This window comes from Mesoplodon bidens (assembly GCF_964165515.1).
Source record: "Mesoplodon bidens genome assembly, chromosome: 4".
NCBI classification, from domain to species: domain Eukaryota; kingdom Metazoa; phylum Chordata; class Mammalia; order Artiodactyla; family Ziphiidae; genus Mesoplodon; species Mesoplodon bidens.
In genome coordinates, this window is record NC_138160.1 from 90,127,120 (window position 1) to 90,144,466 (window position 17,347).

General features: G+C 36.8%; 1 protein-coding gene across 4 annotated transcripts in view; it reads left to right on the top strand.

Annotated features, from left to right (window-relative positions):
• Positions 1-17,347, top strand: part of FER (FER tyrosine kinase) — a 481,592-nt gene that overhangs the window by 13,551 nt on the left and 450,694 nt on the right. For 3 of the 4 annotated variants that reach the window (XM_081230854.1, XM_081230857.1, XM_081230855.1), the window contains exon 2: positions 2,137-2,279. The exons of the other annotated variant lie outside the window; for it this stretch is intronic. The gene's annotated coding sequence lies outside the window, so the exon portion shown is untranslated. The remainder of the gene's footprint in view (positions 1-2,136; positions 2,280-17,347) is intronic. 4 annotated transcript variants of the gene reach the window in all.

Below are 17,347 nucleotides of genomic sequence, written 5' to 3' on the forward strand. Positions count from 1 at the left end.
GTAGCCTGTATAATTGAGCAAGTTGGTGGGAATGATTAAGGTGCACTAGATAGTAGTTATTATACATTTTCACTTGTCTATAGAAACCTTTGCTGAGCTCTGATAACGATGATAATACCTTTGAAGTAATACAAGGAATATAAGTTTTATTCATGGGTTTATAGTAATTTGAATAAGGAAATGTTCCATTTAGAGATACTACCGAGCAAGCTGTTATTTATTTAAATTTTATTTTATTTTTTGCGGTACACGGGCCTCTCACTGTTGTGGCCTCTCCCGTTGCGGAGCACAGGCTCCGGACGCGCAGGCTCAGTGGCCATGGCTCACGGGCCCAGCCACTCCGCGGCATATGGGATCTTCCCGGACTGGGGCACGAACCTGTGTTCCCTGCATCGGCAGGCGGACTCTCAACCACTGCGCCACCAGGGAAGCCCTGTTATTTATTTTTAACTCAAACTATTTCAAGTGGAATATTATTTTTTTCATTGAGAAATAAAAATTGTAGAAAAGACTTGAGTTAGAGAGTGTTACATAAGTAATACCTATGTACTTTGACTAGCTTCCTTAAGCAAGACATTTGCCACTGCTCAGTGTTGGATATGGAATCCCAGTAGAATAGTTGTCTTTCTTGTTCTTAAGTCTTTGAAAATAACTTTCTGTATCATAGTGAGAGACTAGAATATGGAATTCTAGGCGTCTCTCAAGTTCCTTTGCTGATAGAGAAGAGAAGCTGAAAAAATTTTAAATTAAACAGATTGTCCAGTAATTTTGAGGCCTGTGCTTGAAGTGGAATTAGGTAACATATGTAATGTGTGTATACTTAGGTACACATTCACTACGTTTTGTTTCTTGGAAATCTGTAAGTAATACTGTTTAATATTGGAGGTTTGATTTAAGATACTCTATTGAAAGCAGTATAGAAGTCATGATTATAACTTCCATATTTAAATATCATTTTAAGGCTTTGACAACTTTTGTCAAAGCCTTACTTTACACGAAAGCGTACAAATCAGAGAAAGTCGTAATTCCCCTTGGAATTTCATCCATTCAGTAGCCACTTGTTTGGTGGCTATAACGTTCAGATATTGTGTAGGATGCTGGCTATATTAAGATAATAATCCCTGTCCTTAATCACGTCACAGTTTAGTGGAAGAAGAGGAATGTCATAACACTTTCATTGTATGTTGATTAGATTTCCAACTCATTCTAGCATTGAGAACCTTGTCAAATCTAGAAGGGTAAAATGCTTGTTAGGGGGCAAAGAAGGAATGCTTTTGAAAATGCGTAAAAAGCTTAGAAGAGTAGGAGACGTGGAAGATACTCCTGATATACTGTGTTTGGTTAGTTTCCTGACCAAAAAGAAAGGAATAATCTTATTTATTGGTAACATGTATGAAATGTCCTCTGATTCATGCGAAAGTCAAGGAAACAAAGGAAATGACAGGAAACAGAATAGGCAAACAGAAAAGAGGAGCTTGAAAGAAGAGAGTTGATTACAAACCAAGAAGTCAGGGTTAGAAATATGAGGGCAGGAGGCAAAAAATGAGAAACTGTGACAGGGCTGTAAACTGCACATTCAACCAGTGACCAAGGAACATCTTAGAAATTCTCCTAGTTTCAAGGATTGAATGAGAGCAGATAACATCAGAGCCATGCTTTGGCATACTGAATCATGTTAGACAAAGAAAGTGGGTGTTTGCCAGGAGAATCCTTCCCAAACCTTCCCAGCCTTTGACAGAGTTTTTCTTACATAGTTAATTATTTCTTTAGGCTGTAATATCTTAACATATTATATATAAAATATTTAAAATTTTGCTTCTTCTAATGCGTTTCAAATTTGAAATTAGTTTTATGCTGTGAAAATGGAGAAAAACATGAATTACATCTTCAAAACTGAGGAAATAGGTTAGGGAGAAGATAAAATGCATTACTTATTGGGAAAGTTGTGGAAAGAAAGGGGAGAGAGTAAGCAGGGGATGGACAAGCTAGGTAAGCATAGCATCGTGATTTTAAATGTCGTGAGCATGATGAACTGCCAAAGTTGATTTCCAGTAGGAGCCTACCATACTCCATGTGTCCATTTTTACCTTTTTTTCTGTAGTGAACAGTTCTGACTCCTTGAATTTCTTCTTGCAGCTCACGTTTTCTGCCTAGACATATGATCATTCCCGTGAGACTTCACTGCACATTTTCTCAAGTGTCTTCCTCATCCCTAATGTGTAATCCTTCAACATGGACCTGCTACTTTAGCTAAGATATGACCAGCGACGAATAGTAAGGTAGGATTACTTTACTCTTCTTAGTAAATTACTAAATAAATTTATATATATATATACACACACACACATATATTAATACATATATATACATATATATATTTTTTTCCTCTGAAACTGTGAAAACAGTTTTGACTTGTCTTAATTTTATAGTGTTCTTTATGTTATTCTCCTACCTAGGCAGGCTACAATCATTTTATATTTGTGTTATTTATTTTTTTGCTTAGCATTTATCCTACTGCATTCTATTCCATTTGTGATTTAGTTATTATTTTTTTCAACTAACACTTACAGTCAGCAGAAGCCAACTCTGTATCTCTTTCCCGACCTGTGTGCCCACCAGTCCCATATTTTCAACTGCCTTATACCAAACTCAGTGTGTTTTATTTTTCTTAAACACTTACTTCTCCTGGTTTTTGTATTTCCATTAATAGCATTATTAGTCCATTATCCTATATTCACTTACTATTTTATTCATTTATTTGATGCACATTAATAGGCTTGTATTAAGGATCAGAGAATTTCCTGGGGATTCTGGTGATATAATGACGGATAAGTTGGATATCCTATCTTTATAGCTTATATTCTAGAGGATGGGAGAGGTTAAAAACTACACTGACAAAATAATTATGAATTGCAGTAAATGTTTTGAAGGAAAGCAAATGATTTGGAGATAAGGTGGCCGGAGCTACTTCAGATAGGGTGGTCACAAAAAACTCCTCTAAGGAGTTGGTATTTAAGGTGAAACCTATATATGAAAAGGAGCTATTTTAAGGAGGGTGTGTGTGTGTTGGGGGGGCATGGTGGTGGTGATATTTTTGGTGAGGAAAGCATTCTCATTTGAAGGAATGGAAGAGTGAAATAAGTCAAACAGAGAAAGGCAAATACACACAAAAGTGTGTTCTCACTTTTATGTGGAATCTTAAAAAGCCAAACTCATAGAAATAGAGAGTGGAATTGTGGTTGCCAGAGGCTGGGAAATGGGAGAAATGGGGAGATGCTGGTCAAAGAGTGCAAACTCCTAGCTATAAGATGAATAAGTTCTGGGGATCTAATGTAGAACATGGTGAATCTAATTTAAAATACTGTATTATATACTTGAAAGTTTTTAAGAGAGTAGATCTTAAATGCTATCACCACTCACACACACACACACACACACACACACACACAGACTCAGTTGTAATTATGTGAAGGTATGGAGATGTTAACCAACTTTATTGTGATAATCATTTTACAATGTATACATGCATCTAATTATCACATTGTACACCTTAAACTTACATATCTTATATGTCAATAATATCTCAATAAAGCTGGGTGGAAAAAAAGAAAAAAAAAGGAATAGTGGGTACAAAGACTTTGAAGGAGGAAAGAGCTTGGTGAATTTGAGGAATTTAAAAAACCGCATTGTGGCTGACATAGTAGGAGAGACCGAGATGGGTAGGAAGAAGTTATATTCAGGGCTTTGAAGGGTTTGGCATGTAGTTTGTTTTGTTCTTAAATGATATCATCATTTTAGCTACTATGTGAGGAATGGACTAAGTGGGCTGGGACTGAAAGCTGGCAATTTTAGGAGCTAAGGTGAAAGATAGTGGTGCCCTGATTAAGATGCTAGCAACAAGAGGGAGATGGATGGATTTGAGCTGACTTTCTTTTTTTTTAGTCAAAATCTATGGATATTTTTGGTGTGGAAAGAGTGTTACTCAAGGATGACTCCATGATTTTTGGGTTTTGAGCAACTGGGTGGATGCTAGCATCAGGTACAGAATCTTTTTAGATAATTATCTTTCCCATTATCTCAAGGATTAGTTGTTTTACCAAAAGGGAAATTAATTATAATGCTACAAATAACATTAGTGCTGGAAATAAAAGCATCTGACAAATTTGTAATATGTACTAGTTAATACTTTGTTTTGCTTTATTTAGATGCAAACACATAGTTTTTAATTCAGTAGAAATTGAATAGATATTAAAGTAGACCTTTCCACTTCTGTGTTACTTATTTTTTCTAAGTTAATTAGTAGTCATATCTTTCTTTTGTATTTTTTTTGCTGAAGAATTTTTACAGTGTTTTCAAAAGAGAGGAGTTAATATTTATTGTTTGTGACAAGCATTTGGCTAGCTGTTTTAAATACTTTATTTTTTTTTACAGTCCTGTGAGTTTTCCCTCTTCGCATATGGTTATCTTTTGAGTTTTAGAGCTGAGAAGAAGTAGTTGAATAATGGGATTTTGTAGCTGGAAGGTTACCTTAGAGATCATTCACTTCCTCTTCTTTCAGCTGAGACCTAGAGAGCTTCCATGACCTGCCCAAGATCACACAGTTCATTTTTAAGTTTGCTGAGACTAGTGCTGCTTTTACCCCTTATGCTTCTGTCAAGCTGGCATCTTCTCAATCCATCTTCCCACCCCTTCAATATTTCATTTTGAAAATGTTCAATGCTACAGAAAAAATGGAAAATGCGGGACAATGAACACCCATATTACCTTTCATCTGTATTCACTCACTGTTAATTTTTGCTACATTTTCTCTCTTTATTTATTTATATATTTTAAAAACTGCTGGAAACTATATTAAAAATATATATTATATTTATATTATAATATATAAATATATAATATAAATTTTTAAGCATGCATTTCCTAAGAATATGGATGATTTTCTGCATGATTATAATATCAATATTTATATAAGAAAATTAACATTAATTTAAGAATATGTTTAATATAATGGTCCATATTCAGATCTCCCCAGTTGTCCCTAAACATTTTTTTTTGAGTTTTTTGGATTTAGGATTCAATCAGGTTTCATGCACTGTGTTTGATTCTTATCTCTTTATTCTCTTTTAATCTTGGAACAGTCCCCACCTCTTTTTGTTTTTCATTATCTATCTGTATTTTCTCTTAAAATATATAGTTTGTGTATACTTAATGTCTTTCTTGAGAATTGCCTGGTTTCTGAGAACATTATTCATCCAAAACTTATTTGCAGTTTGCTTTTTCCTTCCAATTCTCTGAGGTTGCTGGAGATAAAATTGTTTATTCCAAGCTTTTTTGAAAAAACATCAATCCAACTTTAAATATACTTTGGCTGAGGTTTCTACATTTGGTTGCATTAAGTTAAAGATAAAAAAAAACTGGGAAATTTATGTTGTATTCAACCCACTGGCACCAGTTAGCAACTGAAATTCATTTAAAACAACTGAAGTCTGCAGGAGTTATTCCCCCACCTACTGTGGCCCATTCCCACCTCCTAACCAGTTGATTATACCTAGGAATATATATGTAGTCACTGTGGACGTTACAAAGCTGTAGCAGTCTAAGTCTTCATCTTTGAAAAATGCACAATTTCAAGTGGGAAGTAGATTGAAATGCAAATGATATATAAGTAAGTTAGTAGAGACAATCAGAGCTAGGCACAATAAGAAAAGATCTAAGTACCTGCTCTCTCTGGTACTTGTGTAGGGCTGGCCTTCAGTGAGTGTTCTCTTTCTTCCTTCCTTGCTGGCTTTTGAGTTTCACAGATTTGTTTGGTTTTCTTTAAGAATTACATGGCATTTAGGAACAAGTGGAGCTTTGTGGGGAGGAAGTGGGAGGTAAGTTTTAAGCAGTATTTTCAAAGTGGAGAGAGTCATATTTTGGTTGAGAGGAAAGGAAGAAAGTGCCAGTGAGGAAGGAACTACTCTGGATGTTTTAGGGATGTCTATGAAGACTTTTCCTTCAGCCAGGATTAGATTATACTTCTGTTTTTTTACTGTACTTGGTACAGGGATTCCTTAGGGCAGTTATTGTTAGGTATTAGAACTCTTCCCTTCCTCTAATAAGCTTCCTGAGGCTGTGACCAGTACTTTTTTATCTCTGTACTCAGGACTTCACTTAGTGTCTGGCATATTGTAGACATTTTTAAAGTACTTATTGGATGAATAAATAAATGAATGGGGCTTCCCTGGTGGCGCAGTGGTTGAGAGTCCGCCTGCCAATGCAGGGGACACGGGTTCGTGCCCCGGTCTGGGAAGATCCCACATGCCACGGAGCCACTGGGCCCGTGAGCCATGGCTGCTGAGCCTGCGCATCCGGAGCCTGTGCTCCGCAATGGGAGAGGCCACAACAGTGAGAGGCCCGCGTACAGCAAAAAAAAAAATAATAATAAATGAAAGGCGTTTACTAAGACACAGAGCAAAAAGACAAAGATTCCTTTCCTGGGCAACTACAGTAATGGTTCAACCTGTGGTTAGATCAATTTATTGTTGAGGTGCTGAATTAGAGCTAGAATTGGTTCAGGTAAAACCTGAAAAAAATGAGGGAAAAGAGAAGGATGAGACTTTTGGTTCAGGAGCCTGGGATATGGAACAGGGATAAAATTGTTCTCTGGAAACCAGAAGCATTCTGTGAGAGGGGTCAAGATTCTGTTACGTGAATACAACTGGGAGATTTTTCTGTCTCATGATATAAATACCTTTGTCATTTTCTGAATAAAAATAAATTAACTATATTTGAGGGAGAAATAAATTTTTTTTTTGTGGCCACTCCGTGCAGCATGAGAGATCTTAGTTCCCCGACCAGGAATCGAACCTTAGCCCCCTGCATTGCAAGCATGGGGTCTTAACCACTGGACTGCCAGGGTAGTCCCATGAAGGAGAAATAATTTTTAATGTTAAGCATTCATCTCTGAAATTTGATTTTTATCTTCTCAGTCCTCAGTCTTAAAAAAAACCTGTTGGGGAGTCTTTTCTTTAAATTTTGTTAACATTATAAAATGAATATATCCTCTTATAAAAATACAAACTAGAGATACATAAAATAAAAAGTGACATTCTTCCCAGTATTCTAACTCTCATTCTTCAGAGGTAGCTAATGTTAAAGGTTTGATGTATATCAGTTTGAACTTTTAAAATGTATATAGTCATCCCTTGGTGTCTGCCAGGGATATCAATGATGCAGGACCCCCTGCTGATACCAGAATCTGAGGATGCTCAAGTCTCTTATATAGATGGCATGGTATTTGCATGTAGCCTACACACATCCTCCCATGTACAGGCTACCTCAGAGATATTGTGGGTTTGGTTCTAGGCTACTGCAATAAGGCTAATATTGCAGTAAAGCAAGTCACACTAATGTTTTGGTTTCCCAGTGCGTATAAAAGTTATGTTTACACTGTACTGTGGTTTACTAAGTGTGCAATAAATAGCATTGTTTTAAAAAACAATGTACATACCTTGATTAAAAAATGCTTTATTGCTGAAAAATGCTAACCATCACCTGAGCTTTCAGTGAATCATAGTAGTAACATCAAAGATCACTGATCACAGATCACCATAACAGATATATATAGTAGTAATGAAAAGTTTGAATTACTGAGAGAATTACCAAAATGTAACACAGAGACATGAAGTGAGCAACTGCTGTTGGAAAAATGGCGCCGACAGACTTGCTCGATGTGGGGTTGCTACAGACCATCAATTTGTAAAAAACACATTATCTGCGAAGTGAAAGAAAGTGGAGTGCAATAAAAACGAGCTATGCCTGTACTTTAAATCATCTGTAGATTACTTATAATACCTAAAACAATATAAATGTTATAGAAATAGTTGCTGGCATGTGGCAAATTCAAGTGTTGCTTTTTGGAACTTTGAGGAATTTTTTTTTTCTTGAATATTTTGATCCATGGTTGGTTGAATCCATGGATGTGGAACCTGTGTATATGAAGGGCCAACTGTATTAAAAACATGTGTGTTTATATTTGTATAATTTTAAAAAGAGGATCATTTGATATACATATTCTGAAATTTGCTTTTCCTACTTGTCCTTTCATTTCTACTTATACTTCATGTACTTCCAAAATTTGTTTGATGTGGCTTTATATTTGAAACGTAAGAGGACAGAATCATGAGCAGAGAGTAACAGGCAAAACCCAGAGTTAATCGAATATCTGAGGAAGATAAATTTAAAAAGCGCATGCTAAGGAAAATACGTGCTAGTTTTTATTGTGTAATTGCTATCTTTGACTTGTTTAATCTCTATTAAATTGTAAAAGTAATCATTTTTCATATGATGCACTTCAGAATAAACACATAAGAGATAATTAGAGTCAAACTTTGAGGCTCATGGAGTACATCTATGGGAATATACCTATATGCCTGACATCGTATGAGAAACATGAGGATACAGTCATGAATAGGATACTGTCATTCCTGAATGTTATGATAACAAAAGGCAGAGGCAAGAGAAGGCTGCCTAGTGGAGGTGATCTGAGCACAGTCTTGAAATACTAGTAAGAGGTAGTGAAGCTTTAAAAAAAAGTGGCTAGGGGGAAGAAAGAAGGATTGATTAAGAGTTGAAGGTTTTTAGGACAAGTACAATAGAAAGAAAGTTAAGGGAGCTCAGTTGATTCACAGTGTGTAGGGAAAGAAGTAGGGGGGCTCTATGTCCTACTTTGTCTAGGACAGACCAGGTTTACACCTGTAGTCCTGGCATAATGAAGAATAACACCTCATTTTACTCTGAAAAGTACCCTAGTTCTGGATGATAAGTGACATCCTTACCCTAGAAGGGAGAGAATATAGGGGGAGCTGATAAATTTTAGAGGAAATGGTGACTGGAGATCATTTTGAGGTCAAAGAGTAGGTATAGTAGCAGTTTAGACTCCAGAGAGGAGTAGGAAGGTAGTAGGTTATGGTCTAGAACTAGAATAGTAAAATTTACCATTGCAGAGATGAAACAGTTTTGGATTCAGATTATGGCCAGTAGCAATGGGTAGTTGAAATGGACTTGATTAAATAGATCTTTGGAGAAGAGAAAGACTACAGAGGTTAAAATCTCCATGGATGAAGGTAAGACTTGGGTTGGAGAATAAGATTGGGAGCAAGTGGAGATTGAGAGGCAGATATGGAAATAATAACAGCAAGGTGGAATAGAATCTGGTAGAGCTGAATGGTGTAAATTTCAAAGGAGAAGAGATTTTTGAATAAGATTGGAAAAGCAGTGATTTGGAAATGGCGCTAGGGAATCAGGATAATGTTACCCACCCCTCATTCCCCCCTGCCGCTCCCCCCACCCCCCAGCCCCATGGATGTGGGTGGTGGAATGTAGGGAAGGTGTAGTCTCCACGTAAGAGCCTGTGTTTTGGGGGAACCAGGTTTCTGATGGGAATTAAAGGGTAGAGATTTAAGGAAGTTTATTTACAAACTGAATGGAATTCTAGAAGAACAATTTAGGAAGAAAACAGATTTGTTGGAGCATGACTGTAAAGAAGGATGGGACAGGAGTGGGAGTTAGGCCTTGCCTTTTGGGAAAAGATGGAATTATACAAAAAAGCCAAGAATGAAATTGACTTTCCTCCATGTTTTAAAGAGTGGCACAAAGTTTGCCTGATATGGGCTCTCTGACAGGCTTTCTCACTGCAGAGTAGGGACTGGCTTTGGCCTAGTTCATATAACTTATAACTGATGAAACCTTGTTGGTTGCCATTCTGTTAGTATATGTGTGCCTTTATTGAGCCTATTTGAAAGTACACATGGGTTTTGAAATTATTTTTACTTCTCCCTACATTGTTACTCTCCTTGAAGGAAAAAAATTTGGCCTTAATTTGAAAACTGAACTCTTTTATAATAATTGATCATATAGGAAGAGTTAAAAGGCCAAGAGGTATCCGGATAACAGTTATAGTTTGAGAATTTAGGGCATACAAGTTAGTATGCATTGTGCACTTAATCCTTTTAACTTTGTTCCCCTGTTTTCCTTCAAATTAGCCATGGTTCGCAAACATGTTCCCCATTTTTCCACCTGTGTATCCTTGCTTATGTTCAAACTTGTATTTAGAAAGGAGCCCTCCTCCATCACTTGCTCTTCTATGTTCTCTCTTGTGTGGGTGCTCTCTCTCTCTCATGCTTTATTAGCAATGACTGCTTTTTAATGTCTCTCCAAAGCCGGACACACTAAATACTTTGTCTCATCTAATCTTCACAATAACCCTGCAAACTAGGTATTACTATCCCCATTTTAAAGATAAGAAAACCGACCTTTTAGGAGGTTAATTAAAATGTGCAGTTACACAGTTATGAAATGGTGGAGTTAGGATTTCAACCCAGGACTGTTTCCAAAGCCACCTCTACACACACCTTTGCAGAGAGACATGCATATACATGAGCTCCTTTCATGACTATACCTCAAGGCTTGCCAGAGAATTTTTTTTTTGATTAAAAATAGTTTTTCTAGCTTTAATGAGATATAATTGACATATAACATTGTATAAGTTTAAGGTGTAGAGCATGATACACATATAATTGTGAAATGATCTTCTCTTCTTAATAAAGGTTTTTTGAGTACTCTGCTCAGCTGTACTCTTTCCTTTCTCTGTGTCTTTGTAGCACTTTGTACCTCAGGCTTTTATATTCTGTGAAGGCTTCCCTGATTGTCTCTAGAAATGTGGTACATACTTCCCCTGTATCCCCACTGAGCTCATAACCAATTTGTATTTGTGAACCCGTTTAATTATATGGCATTTGTTTGTTTCCACATTTGTTAACCCTAGTAGGTGGTGAGCTTCTTGAGACTAGGGGCTGTAATTTTATGCATCTTGATATTCCCAGCACTGAGAAATATGCCTGGCAAATAGGTGCTCACTACTGTTGCTGAATGAATTTTGAATGAATTGTGTCATTGTTACCTGTGAACATGTCTATTTATTCTTAATACACAGTAAGTTGTTTGAAGGCAGCAATCCAGGATTTTATTTATGTTTGTATCCCTAACAGTATCTCTCCCATGGTTACTCAATAAATACCTGTTGATTTATATAATAGCTTAAAACAAATAAACAAAAATTCTGTTAATAATCCTGCTCTGCCCAAATAATTTTAAATATCAGTACTTCAAATACATTTTTTTTTTTTTTTTTTTTTGCGGTACGCGGGCTTCTCACCGTTGTGGCCTCTCCCGTTGTGGAGCACAGGCTCCGGACGCGCAGGCTCAGCAGCCATGGCTCACAGGCCCAGCCACTCTGCAGCATGTGGGATCTTCCCGGACTGGGGCACGAACCTGCATCCCCTGCATTGGCAGGCGGACTCTCAACCACTGTGCCACCAGGGAAGCCCCAAATACATTAAAAAAAAAAAAAACAGTTAATTTAAAAGCAAACATGTTGTTCATTTGTTTATAAACCTCACACAGCTTTTATTCAGTGTTCTCTCTCAATGAAACATCATTATCTATTAATGCTGTTCCCATAGGCTGTCTGGCTAATCTAGTGCTGTGTCAGTTGAATTTAACTTTTATTTTATTATTTATTTATTTATTTATTTTTTTGCGGTACGCGGGCCTCTCACTTTTGTGGCCTCTCCCGTTGCAGAGCACAGGCTCTGGATGCGTAGGCTCAGCGGCCATGGCTCACGGGCCCAGCCGCTCCACGGCATGTGGGATCTTCCCAGACTGGGGCACGAACCCATGTCCCCTGCATCGGCAGGCGGACTCTCAACAACTGCACCACCAGGGAAGCCCTAAAGCAACACTTTGAAATAAGGAAGAAAGTGTTGGGGGAGTTTTAGATACCATATCTGTAAGGTGGTCAAGGTCAGCATATATTAACTGATAATGAATGATGTTGTCTTTGTGATTAAACTTTGGTGACTGTTCATTCCAGCCTCTTTAACTGCTTCTGAAAAAGCACCTCATTTTGTATTCATGTGAGGTCAATTTTTTGTTTTGCAACTGTGGTTATTACTTGCACACTTGGTGGCTTTTTGTGACTTTGTTTCTGTCTTGCTGCAAGCAGCTTAAGACTTTGTTCACATAGTCACTATTTCTGACTTCTGTCAGTATTGAAACATATAAAAGGTAAGAAATACCGTTAAGTAATTATTTTTGTACTTGGGCAAATGATTTTTATAGTCTTTATCAATGAACAAACATATTCTGATAAAGTAACTAGAACCATAAACTGATTTGGAGGGGTTTTATTAGTCAAGGAGTATAAATTCAAATTCTATAATTTCTTTTTAAAAATTTTTAATTTAATTTATTTTTTATACAGCAGGTTCTTATTAGTCATCAGTTTTATACACATCAGTGTATACATGTCAATTCCAATCGCCCAATTCATCACACCACCATATCCACCCCCCGTGGCTTCACCCCCTTGGTGTCCATACGTTTGTTCTCTACATATGTGTCTCAACTTCTGCCCTGTAAACCAGTTCATCTGTACCATTTTTCTAGGTTCCACATATATGCGCTATTATACGATATTTGTTTTTCTCCTTCTGACTTACTTCACTCTGTATGACAGTCTCTAGATCCATCCACGTCTCAACAAGTACCAATTTCATTCCTTTTTGTGGCTGAATAATATTCCATTGTATATATGTACCACATCTTCTTTATCTGTTCAACTGTCGACGGGCATTTAGGTTGCTTCCATGACCCGGCTATTGCAAATAGTGCTGCAGTGAACATTGGGGTACATGTGTCTTTTTGAATTATGGTTTTCTCTGGGTATATGCCCAGTACTGGGATTGCTGGGTCATATAGTAGTTCTATTCTTAGTTTTTTAAGGAACCTCCGTACTGTTCTCCATAGTGGCTGTATCAATTTACATTCCCACCAACAGTGCAAGAGGGTTTCCTTTTCTCCACACCCTCTCCAGCATTTGTTGTTTGTAGATTTTCTGATGATGCCCATTCTAACTGGTGTGAGGTGATACCTCACTGTAGTTTTGCTTTTCATTTCTCTAATAATTAGTGATGTTGAGCAGCTTTTCATGTGCTTCTTGGCCATCTGTATATCTTATTTGGAGAAATGTCTAATTAGGTCTTCTGCCCATTTTTGGATTGGGTTGTTTGTTTTCTTAATATTGAGCTGCAAGAGCTGTTTATATATTTTGGAGATTAATCCTTTGTCCACTGATTCATTTGCAAATATTTTCTCTCATTCTGAGGGTTGTCTTTCTGTCTTATTTATGGTTTCCTTTGATGTGCAAAAGCTTTGAAGTTTCATTAGGTCCCATTTGTTTATTTTTGTTTTTATTTCCATTACCCTAGGAGGTGAATCAAAAAAGATCTTGCTGTGATTCATGTCAAAGAGTGTTCTTCCTATGTTTTCCTCTAAGAGTTTTATAGTGGCCAGTCTTACATATAGGTCTCTAATCCATTTTGAGTTTATTTTTGTTTATGGTATTAGGGAGAGTTGTAATTTCATTCTTTTACATGTAGCTGTCCAGTTTTCCCAGCACCATTTATTAAAGAGATTGTCTTTCTCCACTGTGTACCCTTGCCTCCTTTGTCATAGATTAGTTGACCATAGGTGCGTGGGTTTATCTCTGGGCTTTCTATCCTGTTCCATTGATCTGTGTTTCTGTTTTTGTGCCACTACCATATTGTCTTGATTACTGTAGCTTTGTAGTATAGTCTGAAGTCAGGGAGTCTGATTCCTCCAGCTTCATTTTTTTTCCCTCCAGACTGCTTTGGCTATTCGGGGTCTTTTGTGTTTCCATACAAATTTAAAGACATTTTGTTCTAGTTCCGTAAAAACTGCCATTGGTAATTTGATAGGGATTGCATTGAATCTGTAGATTGCTTTGGGTAGTATAGTCATTTTCACAATATTGATTCTTCCAATCCAAGAACATGGTATATCTCTCCATCTGTTGGTATCATCTTTAATTTCTTTCATCAGTGTCTTATAGTTTTCTGCATACAGGTCTTTTGTCTCCCTACGTAGGCTTATTCTTTTTGTTGCAATGGTAAATGGGAGTGTTTCTTAATTTCTCCTTCAGATTTTTCATCATTAGTGTGTAGGAATGCAAGAGATTTCTGTGCATTAATTTTGTATCCTGCAATGTACCAAATTCATTGATTAGCTCTAGTAGTTTTCTGGTTGCATCTTTAGGATTCTCTGTGTATCGTATCATGTCATCTGCCAACAGTGAGAGTTTTACTTCTTCTTTTCCAATTTGTATTCCTTTTATTTATTTTTCTTCTCTGATTGCCATGGCTGGGACTTCCAAAACTATGTTGAATAATAGTGGTGAGAGTGGACATCCTTGTCTTGTTCCTGATCTTAGAGGAAATGCTTTCAGTTTTTCACCATTGAGAATGATGTTTGCTGTGGGTTTGTCATATATGGCCTTTATTATGTTGAGGTAGGTTCCCTGTATGCCCACTTTCTGGAGAGTTTTTATCATAAATGGGTGTTGAATTTTTTCAAAAGCTTTTTCTGCAACTATTGAGATGATCATATGGTTTTACTTCTTCAATTTGTTAATATGGTGTATCACATTGATTGATTTGTGTTTATTGAAGAATCCTTGCATCCCTGTGATAAATCCCACTTGATCATGGAGTATGATCCTATTAATGTGTTGTTGGATTCTGTTTGCTAGTATTTTGTTGAGGATTTTGCATCTATATTCATCAGTGATATTGGTCTGTAATTTTCTCTTTTTGTAGTATCTTTGTCTGGTTTTGGTATCAGGGTGATGGTGGCCTCATAGAATGAGTTTGGGAGTGTTCCTTCCTCTGCAATGTTTTGGAAGAGTTTGAGAAAGATGGGTGTTAGCTCTTCTTTAAATGTTTGATAGAATTCACCTGTGAAGCCATTTGGTCCTGGACTTTTGTTTGTTGGAAGATTTTAAATCACAGTTTCAATTTCATTACTTGTGTTTGGTCTGCTCATATTTTCCATTTCTTCCTGGTTCACTCTTGGAAGGTTGTACCTTTCTAAGAATTTGTCCATTTCTTCCAGGTTGTCCATTTTATTGGCATAGAGTTGCTTGTAGTAGTCTCTTAGGATGCTTTGTATTTCTGCAGTGTCTGTTGTAACTTCTCCTTTTTCATTTCTAATTTTATTGATTTGAGTCCTCTCCCTCTTTTTCTTGTTGAGTCTGGCTAATGGTTTATCAATTTTGTTTATCTTCTCAAAGAACCAGTTTTTAGTTTTATTGATCTTTGCTATTGTTTTCTTTGTTTCTATTTCATTTATTTCTTCTCTGATCTTTATGATTTCTTTCCTTCTGCTAACTATGGGTTTTGTTTGTTGTTCTTTCTCTAGTTCCTTTAGGTGTAAGGTTAGATTGTTTATTTGACATTTTTCTTGTTTCCTGAGGTAGGCTTGTATAGCTGTAAACTTCCCTCTTAGAACTGCTTTTGCTGCATCCCATAGGTTTTGGATCGTCGTGTTTTCCTTGTCATTTGTCTCTAGGTATTTTTTGATTTCCTCTTTGATTTCTTCAGTGATCTCTTGGTTATTTAGTAACATATTGTTTAGCCTCCATGTGTTTGTGTTTTTTACGTTTTTTTCCCTGTAATTCATTTCTAATCTCATAGCGTTGTGGTCAGAAAAGATGCTTGATATTATTTCAGTTTTCTTAAATTTATTGAAGCTTGATTTGTGACTCAATATGTGATCTATCCTGGAGAATGTCCCATGCACACTTGAGAAGAAAGTGTAATCTGCTGTTTTTGGATGGAATGTCCTATAAATATCAATTAAATCTGTCTGGTCTATTGTGTCATTTAAAGGTTCTGTGTCCTTATTTATTTTCATTTTGGATGATCTGTCCGTTGGTGTAAGTGAGGTGTTAAAGTCCCCCACTATTATTGTGTTACTGTCGATTTTCTCTTTTATAGCTGTTAGCAGTTGCTTTATAAATTGAGGTGCTCCTATGTTGGGTGCCACTATATCTATAATTGTTTTATATTCTTCTTGGATTGATCCCTTGATCATTATGTAGTGTCCTTCCTTGTCTCTTGTAACATTCTTTATTTTAAAGTCTATTTTATCTGATACGAGTATTGCTACTCCAGCTTTCTTCTGATTTCCATTTGCACGGAGTTTCTTTTTCCATCCCCTTACTTTCAGTCTGTATGTGTCCCTAGGTCTGAAATGGGTCTCTTGTAGACAGCATATATATGGGTCTTGTTTTTGTATCCATTCAGCAAGCCTGTGTCTGTCTGTTGGCTGGAGCATTTAATCCATTCACGTTTAAGGTAATTATTGATATGTATGTTCCTATGACCATTTTCTTAATTGTTTTGGGTTTGTTTTTGTAAGTCCTTTTCTTCTCTTCTATTTCCCACTTAGAGAAGTTCCTTTAGCGTTTGTTGTAGAGCTGATTTGGTGGTGCTGAATTCTCTTAGCTTTTGCTTGTCTGTAAAGCTTTTGATTTCTCCATGCAATCTGAATGAGATCCTTGCTGGGTAGAGTAATCTTGGTTGTAGCTTCTTCCCTTTCATCACTTTAAGTATATCATGCCACTCCCTTCTGGCTTGTAGAGTTTGTGCTGAGAAATCAGCTGTTAAACTTTTGGGAGTTCCCTTGTATGTTATTTGTTGTTTTTCCCTTGCTGCTTTCAATAATCTTTCTTTGTGTTTAATTTTTGTCAATTTGATTACTATGTGTCTCAGCGTGTTTCTCCTTGGGTTTATCCTGTATGGGACTCGCTGCACTTCCTGGACTTGGGTGGCTCTTTTCTTTCCCATGTTAGGGAAGTTTTCGACCATAATCTCTTCAGATATTTTCTCTGGTCCTTCCTCTCTCTCTTCTCCTTCTGGGACTCCTATAATGCGAGTGTTGTTGCATTTAATGTTGTCCTAGAGGTCTCTTAAGATGTCTTCGTTTGTTTTCATTCTTTTTTCTTTATTTTGTTATGCAGCAGTGAATTCCACTACTCTGTGTTCCAGGTCAGTTATCTGTTCTGCCTCAGTTATTCTGCTATTGATTCCTTCTAGTGTAGTTTTCATTTCAGTTATTGTATGGTTCATTTCTGTTTGTTTGTTCTTTAATTCTTCTAGGTCTTTGTTAAACATTTCTTGCATCTTCTCGATCTTTGCCTCTATTCTCTTTCCAAGGTCCTGGGTCATCTTCACTATCATTATTCTGAATTCTTTTTCTGGAAGCTTGCCTCTTTCCACTTCATTTAGTTACTTTACTGGGGTTTTATCTTGTTCCTTCATCTGGTACATAGTCTTCTGCTTTTTCATCTTGTCTATCTTTCTGTGAATGTGGTTTCTGTTCCACAGGCTGCAGGATTGTAGTTCTTCTTGCTTCTGCTGTCTGCTGTTTGGTGGATGAGGCTATC